Source organism: Arvicanthis niloticus, chromosome 8 (assembly GCF_011762505.2).
Source record: "Arvicanthis niloticus isolate mArvNil1 chromosome 8, mArvNil1.pat.X, whole genome shotgun sequence".
NCBI classification, from domain to species: domain Eukaryota; kingdom Metazoa; phylum Chordata; class Mammalia; order Rodentia; family Muridae; genus Arvicanthis; species Arvicanthis niloticus.
The window spans coordinates 82,952,573-82,964,159 of record NC_047665.1 but is presented as its reverse complement, the minus strand read 5'-3'; positions in this window follow the sequence as shown (position 1 = coordinate 82,964,159).

The following is an 11,587-nucleotide window of genomic DNA, read 5'->3' as shown; positions in this document are numbered from 1 at the left end:
CTCACCTCCCAGGTGTCTGGGACTTTCTAGAGGGGCTTCCCCATACCTCCCACCCCCAGAGACTGCATATTTTTATTTATTTCTTGGCCCTCTGGGCTTCTCTCCTGTCCTGCCCCACCCCCATACCTGTTTCTGTTAAAAGCAATATATAGGAAACCAACAGCTAACATCAAATTAAATGGAGAGAAACTAGAAGCAATCCCACTAAAATCAGGAACAAGAAAAGGCTGCCCACTCTCTCCCTATCTATTCAATATAGTACTTGAAGTTCTAGCCAGAGCAATTAGACAATAAAATAAGATCAGGGTATACAAATTGAAAAGGAAGAAATCAAAGTATCACTATTTGTCAATGATATGATAGTATACATAAGTGACCCCTAAAATTCTACCAGAGAACTCCTACAGCTAATAAACAACTTCAGCAAAGTGGTGGGATATAAAATTAATCCAAACAAATCTGTAGCCTTCCTTTATATAAATGATAAACAGGCTGAGAAAGAAATTAGATAGACAACACCCTTCACAATTGCCACAAATAGTATAAAATATCTTGGTGTAACTCTTACCAAGGAAGTGAAAGATCTGTATGACAAGAACTCAAATCCCTGAAGAAAGTAATCAAAGAAGACCTTGGAAGATGGAAAGATCTCCCATATTCATGGATTGGTAAGATTAACATAGTGAAAATAGCCGTTTTACCAAAAGCAATCTCTAGATTCAATGCAATCCACATCAAAATTCCAACACAATTCTTCACAGACATGGAAAGAACAATTCTCAATTCATATAAAAAACAAAACAAAACAAAACAAAACAAAAAATCCAGAATAGCCAAAACAATTTGCAAACAGACTTTTTTTTTTAATCCAAAAGAGACTTCAAATCAAAATTAGAAGACATGAAGGAGGGCATTTTATATTAATTAAGGGAATAATTCATTGACAGGACATAATTCTAAACACAGACATCTCAAACACCAGTGCATCTGATTTCACAAAACAAACATAACTAGATATAAAGTCACAGATAACTCCACTACAATAATTTTGGGTGATTTCAATATTCTACTCCCACCAATTAATAGATAATCTCATACAGAAAGTAAATAGAAACATATATATTAAATCACATCATAGAGCAAATGAACTTAGCAGAACATTTTGTTCAAACGCTGCAGAATATACATTGATTTTTATTCTTTTTGGCTGTTCATGATGTATTAATAAAATACATCATATATTAGCACACAAAACAAGTGTCAGTGAATATAGGAAAATTGAAATGTCTCTTATTCTATACCTATTATTACTATTAATAATTTATTTTATTATTACTTTTACTATTATAATGGAAATATTAACAAAAGAGACCGCAGGAAATCCTGAGCCCAGGAGGTTGAACAACACACTATTGAATAATAATTATGTCATTGAAGATATCAAGGAGGAAATTTAAAAATTACTAGAATCAAATGAAAACATATAAAATCATTATATACACTGAAATCAGGCTAAACAGAAACTTCATATCTAGATGTACCTCCATAAAAATAGATAATCTCAAATACCTAAGCTAGTGATACATCCTAGAGCCTCACACAAGTAACAAAAAGGCAATCCCAAAATACAGTAGGTGGAAAGAAATAAACAAGATCAATGCAGATAATAGAATGGAAATAAAAAAATTACAATGATTCAACAAAATGAAGAATTGGTTTTTTTGATGAGAAGTATTTTGAAAAAATTGAAAAACACTTTTCCTTAGCTATTTGTATATAACAATTTTTATCCCAAATTTTTCTCTTGAGAACTCTCTATTTAGTTCTATGCCCCTTTATAAACTGGGTTGTTTGTTTTCTTGATACTTAAATTTTTAGGTTTTTTATAGTCTTGATAAAACTTGATAAAACCCTTTGCTTGTCATATCTAGTAGCAGTTATTTTTCTCTGTTCTATGGACTACATCATCACTTAAATGGTAGTATTTTCTTTAGCTGTGCAGGAACTAGTTAATTTCATGGGGTCCACTTTTCCATCAATATGCTTGCACTATTAGTGTCCTTTGCATAAATATTCATTGCTGCTTTATTCAAAATAACCAGGGAATGGAAACAGTCTAGATGTCCATCAACTGATAAATTAATAATGAAAATGTACATTTACCAAGTGAAATACTTAGGAGGAAAAGTTAAATGCATAGGTAGATGGATCTGGAAACAATCATTCTGGGCCACACACACTCAGAAAGATAACTATCACATATTTTCTTTCATTTGTGGATGTTAGCTTTGAATTTTCAGATGTGTGTGTTTCATTTGGAATATAATTAGAGAATCAGGAAATCACTAAGGTGTTATGGAAATTAACTTTCCCGGGAGGAGAGCTATGGTGCACAGGTATAAAGGATAAGGGAATAATGAAGCAAGAAGGGTTAGTTTGGGAGGGAGACAGGGTGGAAGAGAATACAGAGAGGGTTGAATAACACCAGATACCTCTCAAAAACACCATATGGAAGCCTACTCCTAAAGAAACTTTGTTTCTCATTGCTCTTTCTTGTTTTTCTCTTATACAGGTGAGAGAGAGAGAGAGAGAGAGAGAGAGAGAGAGAGAGAGAGAGAGAGAGAAGAGAGAAGAGAGGAGAAGATAGAGAGGAAGAGCAAGAGGAAGAGGAAGAAGAAGAAGAAGAGGAGGAGGACCAACCTCAGCTGAGTCAGGGGTCCTGAGGAAGGGGTATTGTTTGGGAGCATCAGAAGAATGACTGACTCAGAGTCGATGTTGGATGCAAGCTGACAGCTCTGTGTTCCGTGTTCTGTGCTCTGCTTCAGATAGCTTTCTCTCTTGCAGACCAAAGCCCATATTTATATTTCTCATAAGCCACTTCCTTAGGAATTGCATGTCAATTCAATCATTTACCCTAGATTCCCCTTTGATTATTCCATGAATCAGCATTTTATGACCTTAGTTCCTTGACTCTAAAGACAGAGCCGCAAGGCCAAAGCTGCTGATTTCGGCTGCTTAATGGAGCTGGAACATGACCTTCTTGATCTATTACATTATCACCAGCTTTCTGCTTTCCAACTCTTTCACTGCCTAAGCTTGGCTGTCTTAGAATGTTCTCTGTAAACAGACCTTAAACTCAAGAGATCCCCTAAGTTTTTCATGGCCATCATTCTTCAAGATCCAAATCAAAAGCCTGTGTCTTCCAGTCTCAAGAACTGGATAACCAAGTATGTCTTCCATTTCTGGATTATAGTTCATTCCAGATTAGAAGTCCACACTATTCCTTGCTCATCTGCAAACACAAACAATAAGTTTAGCTGGGTGGGATCTTGTCCTGAGATCGCCACTTTCTAAACTTCTTTATCTCCTTCCTTAATATCTTTCTGACAAAGCTCGCTCATTAGTGTAGCAGGAGATATTAGAAACAAGTGCATCCGGCTGACTCCCTGCTTATCTGCCACATTCCTGCACCAATGCCAGCTACAATCAGGCTGCCTAGTTCCAGCTGGGTGTCCGTTGGGCTACTCTCTCTACCTAACCCCTGTTTCGACCAGTCACTGTGCTTCCAGCTCCAGTTCGCTCATCCCTGGAGCTAATTCCTTCACAGCCATGACTACCTGGTTGTCGATGGATCCACCTTCCAGTAACCCAGTAAATCAAAACTCTTGATGCTTAAAGTTAACCAATGGATTTACATATATCAATAAAATCTCAATACACAAGATGCCTACATAATTCAGACGGTTATTCCAATTACCCTAACCTTTAGATTTTATATCTACCTATTACCTGATGTCACGAGGGTCCATGTCTGCAGCCATCTCACCTCCCTCGCTCTCCCCTGTGTCTCTCTGTCTGTCTTTCTCCCTGCCACCCTTAGCTCTGGCTCCCTTTATCCTGTCCAATCATAGGCTTCCTGTTGCAAATAGATTGGGCAAGGAAATTTCTGCCACACATTAGTACAGCTGCCTCTGTTCTTTCAGGTCTGTGTAACCTCTATACAATTCATATTTCATCCTGATATTTTGCCTAGTTGAGAAATCCTGTAAAGAACAGTTGTTAAATTGATTTATATGTTATTGAACTCATGTTTTCAGAGTTCTTTCCCACAGCCTTAAGGGCTGTCCTGAAGGTCACAGCATTACCATTTTGCTGAGGAATACCAGGCTCATTTATGCTTCCTGGAATTATGCTGTTTCTGATAATTAAAGAGTCATTAACCTTGGCAGACAGAACATTCCCCAATGGATGAACATAAAGCAAAATGTATACATTACTATACAAACAAGTCTTATGCCTATAGCAACTGTCAGCCCTGCTGGCTCTGCTCCAGGGACAGGAATTGTCACACTGACCCTTCTATGGCCATGCTGGACCTGGCATATAACGACAATAATGCCCCTACTAGACAATAGAGGTTAAAGATGTAGTGAAAAATTGTTAATCCACTCTAAACTTCGAGCAGGCAGCTCCTACCACCCACTCCAATGTTCTGGATCCCAGATGGAAAGACACACACACATACAACCTTTATATTTTAATATACCTTAATTAGCTCAATGGCTGAGGCACTCCTGAACCTCCACAAGGTTAACACACTCCCCTCTAATATTTCTGGGTTAATACTTACTAAATTTATATTTTATCTTTGCTGCCCTGGACCCTTCTGGGTGGCCCTCCCAGGGTGCTATCCTCTTTGCACCTACTTTCAGCTGTCTTTTCCTCTTGTACCTTCCCATTGTGGTCCATCTTCTACACCCTTGTAATTGCAGAATCCCCCTTTTTCTTTTCTTCTATGTCTTTTGCCTGGGATCCTAAAAGTTCTGCCTCTGTCTCCCTGCCCAGCCATTGGTCACTGGCAACTTCACTTCTCAATCAGAGTCAAGTGGGGGCAGGGACCCTCAGCAGAGATGTGCAGGTTACTGTGTGATTTCAGAAGCCAAATTAACACAAATGGCATTAGAACCAACATAAAGATTTTTCCCTCTTCTGTCTCCTTCTTTCCCCATTGAGTCCAATTTGACTTGCTCACCTAGTCTTAAGAATGGGGCCTAACCTACCATGGTTCTCATTATTCAAAGAAAACTGATTCTACATTTCCTAACAGCTAAAAATAATAATAACTCCTTAACTAGTCAAAGTGAGGTTTTGTGGCCACCTTCTCTTCATTTTTTATTAATAGTTTAACTTACTCTTAAAGAAATTTTTTTCTAAGACCCTTCCCCCCACATATACACACACATAAGCACACATATTAAATAGAGTTGCATAATGATATGGCAAAGTGTTCCTACTAGACACCACAGGGAACAAATAAAAGGCCTACTGCTAAGGATTTATTTATTTATTTATTTATTTATTTATTTATTTATTTATTTATTTATTGTGAGTATGCTGGTCCTGTCTTCAGACACACCAGAAGAGGGCATCAGAGCTCTATTACAAATGGTTGTGAACCACCATGTGGTTGCTGGAAATTGAACTCAGGACCTCTGGAAGAGCAGTCAGTGCTCTTAATCACTGGATCATCTCTACTTTTAAAATAGGTTACTTTTTTTGGAATTGTTGGCCAGTAAGGTCTCAAGGACTATCAATTACTACAGGCTATTGCCAATGTTCTTGGTAACCCTGTAGAACTTGGTGATCCTATTATTGGGGATACCATGCTCTTAAGTCATAGAACATGTAGAAATCAAGCTGATTCTAACCTGGAAGTTTCTTTTCTATTGAATAGCTTTTATAGTGCTAGAAAGTACTGTGCATACTACCAGAGAAGAATAGTCATCAATCTTACCCAGTTTTGAGCCTTATGAGCTACAACAATGACTGGCCTTCAAAAGTGGCATGTATATCATGAATGCAATAATTTTCTGTTTGGATTTTGGTCCTACCTCTCAATGTGAAAATTATTCCTATCCCTGTTATTGGGCCAAGAACCTATGACTAGAAAGGACATAGACCCTAGAGAAGAATCTATTAGTGTTATTTTCATAATGGATATGGTAGCAAACTAATTCCCAATGCTTATCATTATATCTGTAGATCAATACATCTCTCAGGCTTCATCAGAGAAGCTTTTATTTACAGTAGATATTAATTAACACAGAGACACACAAGTGGCCAAGGTATAGAGAAGAGACGGAAGAGTGCTCAGCTTAAATTGTATGTATATGTATCACAATCCTTCAGGGACCATGGTAGAAGAAGAGGTGGAAGGAGTGTAAGTGCCAGAGGTAGTAGGTAACTACAAGAAAATGATGTGTTTTGGTCATAACAGGGCAGCCGAGTATATGAACACAACAATAAGAGTTATGACAATATGGACAAGACATGTGCAAGCCAAAGACAGGTGAAATCCTGGCATGGAGAAGGGAGTTGGGCACTTATCACTATATCAGAGCTATTGTTAACTCTTGGGGGAGTTAATATTAGGTTTTTTAAAACGTGTGTAGCCTCTACTTTGTTGGGCATGCTATAGTGAAGACTACTAAAAATATATGAGTAGCATAAATATTGATCTCAATTTTTTTTAGAGGAGATTAAATTAGATGGCTGGGAAAGGGGGTTGGGAGATAAAGGTAGGTATAATCAAAACACATTGTAAAAAAAACTCAAGGAACCAATAAAAATATTTATAAAAACAATTGGTTCTTTGAAAAGATAAACAGTATCAATATACCCTTAGCTAAACTAACTGAAAGAAAGCAAGAAAAGATATATATTGACAAAATTATAAACAAAAAGGAAATAATACAACAGATACCAGTAAAATTTAAAATACCATAAAGATATACTTTTAAAACTTATATTCCTCTAAACTGGGAAATCTATTAGAAATGAATGAATATGACTTACCAAAGTTAAACCATGAAAAATAATTTTAGAAGATCTATAAAAGCAATGACATTGAGCCTATAATAATAATGATGATGATGTTGATAAATCTTTCAACCATAGAAGTTCCAAGTCCAAAGAGATTCACAGTAGAATGTTGTCAGCATTTGAAAAAGAGATAGCATTTATAATTCTCAAATTATTCCATAAAATGAAAAATGAAGAAATGCTTCCAGACTATTTTTAATATTTATTTATTTATTTATTTATTTATTTTTACCATCCAGTCATTGCCCTCATCCTGGTACATCCTCCCACAGTTCTTCCTCCTCCCCCTGTCTTCAGGAGGATGTCCCCGACCCCTCCACCAGGCCTTCTCACTCCCTGGGGCCTTAAGTCTCTCCAAGGTTAGGCACATCGTCTCACACTGAGGGTAGACCATGTGGTCCTCTGCTTTGTATGTGTCAGGGGCCTTGGACCAGCTCATGTATGCTGCCTGATTGGTGGCTCAGTGTCTGAAAGATTTTAGAGGTCCAGGTTAGCTGAGACTGTTGGTTTTCTTATGGGGTCATGCCCTCCTCCTTAGCTTCTTCCAGCCTTTTCCTAATTCAACCACAGGGGTCCCCGACTTCAGTCCAAAGGTTGAGGGTAAGTATCTGCATCTGTCTCTGTCAGTGCTTATTTGGCCTCTAGGAGGACAGCCATGCTATGTTCCTGTCTGTAAGCACACCATAGCATCTGTAATAGTGTTAGGTCTTGGAACCTCAGCTTGAGATGGATCCCAAGTTGGGCCAGTCATTGGACCGCCTTTTCCTCAGTCTCTTCTCCATTTTGTCCCTGCAGTTCTTTTAGACAGGAACAATTCTGGGTCAAAATTTGTAACTATGGGATGGCAACCCCTTTAGGAAGCCAGTATTACTGTTACTCAAACCAGATAAGGGCACAATAAACAAAATGAAAATTAGAGAGCTTAATGAATATAAATACAAAAATTCTCAATAAAATACTTACAAATGGAGTTTTAGAATACACCAAAAGGATCAGTCACCACTACAAAGTTGGCTGTATTCCAGAGATGGCTTGAGGTGTATAAATCAGTAAATGTAATGTAGAAATAGACTCAAGAACAGAAATCATCATATGGTTATTTCATTCAGAGGAAAGTCTTTGACAAAATTCAGCATTCCTTATGATAAAAAAGAAAAACAACACCCCCCCCAATCAACAATAAAAGTCCCTAAACTAGAAAACTGATATTGGAGGGTAAGTATATCTGTATCATAAAGGCTATATGTCAAAACTATAGTCCAGTGTACTAAATACAGAAAACCTTAAAGCAATAGGTGTTGTTGTTTCAGAAAGGAACCTTTAGAGGGTGGAGTCGAGCTGGAGGAATAGTCTTTATTCACTATAGCTCACCTAACCCAACCTACTTCTTTCCTGACTACCAAGTGTGAATCATCCTAACAGCTGTGCTGCTGCAGCTACAAGCTGCTCTGACCTCCACCACAGCTTCCCTGTTAGGATGGACTGGGCTTTCCCAAAGAGGGTAAGGAAATCTCCCCATACATTGCTTCTTTTAGGTGTCTTTCTCTTCAGAACAATAAAGTAACTAATGCAGCTACAGAACAAGCTCAACTTAGACGCGGTATTAAAAACCTAATCTAAAAGAGACTCTAGAAACAGGTAAAGGCAGAGCATTTGCATGTTATATACAGCCCTGAAAATTCAAACGCTATTACTGAAAAGGAAAAAGAAAAACTTTCCAGGTCATATAGGTCATCATCTCACTGGCCAACGGCTCAACCCTCAGGATTTAAAGTGTTGACTGATGCTAGATGAGCTACGCCTCACGAACCAAGAGATGTAGCAAAAGAACATAAGAAAACATGGGGCCTACCAGTGAGGTATGTGCCCAGATGTGCATGCATTTGGAGGCCTTGGGTATCTTCTCAGTTACTCACCACCTTTGTTTTGGAGACAAAATCTATCACTGAATCTGAAGCTTACCATTTTTGTTAGACTGCCTGGCCATCAATCTCCAGGGATTTTTTTTTACTTGTTTGTTTTTCAAGACAGGGTTTCTCTGTGTACCTCTGGATGTCCAGGAAGTCGTAGACCAAGGTGGCCTCAAATTCAGAGACCACCTGCCTCTGCCTCTCCAGACTCGCCCAGAAATCTTTCTGTTTTTGCCTCTCCAGTGGAGGGGGTTTCAGAAATGTGTCATCATGCCTAACATTTACATGGGTTTTGGGAATCTGAACTTGGGTCCTGACTCTTGCATACCAAGTAACTTTACTGATAACCATCTCACCAGTCCCTTCATCACTTTTTAAAGCTTTATTTTCCTGTTTTCTTCTTCTTCTCCCATATATTATATGCTACAGCTTCCCATCCCTCCACTCTTTCCAGACCTCTCTCATCTCTTCCCTTTCTCAGTCACTCCTCTTATGTTTTCCTTAAAAAGAAGGAGGAGGAGGAAAAGGAGGTGGAGGAGGAAAAGGGGGAGGAGAAATAGGCCTCCCAGGGTTATTAATCAAACAGGTATAACAAGTTACAAATTCAATAAAACTAGGGCACATAATCTCATGTCAAGACTGGATGAGGCAACCTAGTAGGAGGAAAAGGGATTAAAGAGTAGGCAAAAGAGTCAGAGACACCCCTCCCCACTGTTAGACATCTCACATCGAGCTATATAACTGTAATGTACATGCAAAGGACTTGACTCAGGCCTCTGCAGGCCCCTAGCAACATGATTGTTGCTTCAGTCTCTGTAATCCCCTATGAGCCTTGCTTGGTTGATTCTGTGGGCCATGCTCTCCTGATGTCCTCAACCCCTCTGAATCCTGCTATCTTTCCTCTCCTTCTTCTGTGGAGATACCTTGGCTTTGCTTAATGTTTGGCTCTGGGTCTATGCATCTGCTCCAATCAGTTGCTGGATGATACCTCTCTCATGACAATTGGATGAGGAACCAATTTATGAGAATATCAGAATACCACTAAGAATCGTTTTCTTGACTTTTTTGTTATTGTTTTGTTTGTTTTTTTGCCAGTCATGTTTGGTTCTATCCTGGGTTTCTGTCCAGCCTTTGGTTCCTGGCTTTTCAAGCAGTGCCATGCATGGGCTCCCTTTCATATTATAGACCTCAAGTTGGAGTAGTCATTGGTTGGCTGCAGAACTTGTGATAGAAAAGTTTTTAAAGACACAAAAAGGCATATTTTTTACACAATGAGTAGAACATTGCTAAGTACTCAGAAGTGTGTCTTTATTAAACACGTGTGTTGCTGATGAAAGATACCTCACAGGCTAGGGGATCTCATAAAAGGGAAAAAGAAAACATTTCTGCAATCTAAAAATGTTTACTGTTCAAAGACCCACACATGATGCTCAGCAGTGTTTTTTTTTTTATTAGATATTTTATTTACACTTCAGATGCCATCCCCTTTCCCCATTCCCCCCTTAGAAAACCCCTATCCCCTGCCCCCTCTTTCTTTTTGCACATATACATTTTTTAAAAAAATGTTAATCATTGGCTTTACAAGTTTGGTATTGCTCAATCAGAGGTGTAACCTACTACCCAACCTAGATATAACAACTATCTTTGACTGGTGGAGATACATGAACATCTGCCTCCCTGTCTTCCCCCTCTTTCTCTCTTTCATCACCTAGCTTCTCCTCTCCTTCTTCTCCTCCTCTTCTTACTCCTTCTCTTCCTCTCAGTACTCCTCCCACCTTAGTTCTTCCTACATATCACCCTTCCTGTTAAAATGAAACTTTTCTCTCAAAATACAATTAGAGCATAATTATGCCAATTTGTACCCGTGAGGTACAAGATAGTCCTCATACCTAGTCCAACATTTTGTTGAGTAACCAGAACCTCTGTCATCTATCCTAACTAAAACATTTAGTTCTGAACCTGGCTTTAGGATGAATGTCAGCCTATGCCCATCCACTCAAGTCTTTTCTCTCAAGGTAAATAGCCAGAATTGGCTATGAAGCTATAAGTTTTCAACCCCGTCAGAAATCCAGAATGACTGAGTTAACAATAATTGTGGGAAGCAGAAAGCATAAATGCTCGGCAGTATTAAATCTGATACTAAGAACACCTTAGGAGTGTGTTCTTATAAAACAATCTATGCATGCTAATGCTCTATGAACAATGTACCTCAAACTAAGTGATGTCACGCAAAAAAGAAGAACAAAACTATCGTTCAAATAGTTTCCTTTCAAAAACACAAATGAGCTTATGTTCATATTGTTGAAGTAATTATTTAAATTGGAGGCATCCAATCTGGCTAGTAGTTATGGAGCTGCCATGTTCCTGACTAGGCTAGGCCCGAGGTCACAAGCAGTGGCTCAGGCTGCCAGCTCAAGCTGCCAACTCAGGTGACAAGAGACACCAGCCCGGCCCTGCCACCCACAAGATGCCAGTGTGGGAAATGGCTCTGCAAATCTTCCACACTGTCTCCGCAAGGCTGGGCATTGCCCAGACCATCCTGCAACCCATGCAGGCCCGGTAGGAAAATGAGACTCTAATGCTTAAATATTAATCAAAGATTTTATATGTTTGGTAATGCTTAATAACAATATGCCCATTAACAATTAGAGTTGTTTCCCAATTAGCTAACCTAAATATAAGTTGTTACCCACGACTGCTCTCCATATCTGCGTGGCTCTTCATCCTCCTACATCTCTGCCTTTTCTAGCCTCTCCTTTTCCTTTTCTTCTTCCTCTCCTTACTCTTCCCACCAT